Below are 719 nucleotides of genomic sequence, written 5' to 3'. Positions count from 1 at the left end.
TCCAAGTTCTTTTTTTAATTTGTATTTTTTTTTAATTATGTGTATATGTGTGCGTGTGTGAGTTCAGGTGCCCTTGGAGCCCAGAAGAGGGCTATGGATCCTGTGGAGTGGGAGTTGGATGCAGGTGATTGTGGGCTAATGGGCAGATGTAGGTGTTGGAAACCAAACCTGGGTCCTTTCCAAGAGCAGCAAATTTAACAGCTCAGCCATCTCTCCAGCCCCGAATCTGGACTTTTACCCACTGCCTTGCTTCCCTGTGAGAAACTCTACAAAAGTATTGGCTTCTCAAAAACTTAGCTCTTCTTTCTTTTTTTCAATTAGGGCTGGAATTTTTAGCTGAGTAATAGAGAGCTTCCCTGACATGAATGAGGCCTTAGGTTTGATTCCCCAGTACCAGGAAGAAAAGAATTGACAGCTGCCCACTGGGGCACACTTACTGAGCTAGGAGGGAAGTTTCCTGCTTGTAATCCCAGCACCGGGAGATTGAGGCTTGAGGAAGGCAAGTCGTGGGCTATCCTGTGTTGTGGAATAATCTCTTTATACACTGTGAAGATTTGTTACTTGGATTGGTTTAATAAAAACCTGAATGGTCAAAAGCCAGGCAGGATTTTTGGGGCACAGAGGATGCTGGGAAGAAGAGCAGAGATGCAGAGAATCACCAGCCAGACACATGGGCAATACAAAGTAAAGGTAGCCGTGTCATGTAAAAGAACATAAAT

The sequence above is a fragment of the Peromyscus californicus genome, unplaced genomic scaffold, assembly GCF_007827085.1.
Source record: "Peromyscus californicus insignis strain IS unplaced genomic scaffold, ASM782708v3 Scaffold_2__1_contigs__length_46816999, whole genome shotgun sequence".
NCBI classification, from domain to species: domain Eukaryota; kingdom Metazoa; phylum Chordata; class Mammalia; order Rodentia; family Cricetidae; genus Peromyscus; species Peromyscus californicus.
Note: the sequence above shows the minus strand (reverse complement) of the source record.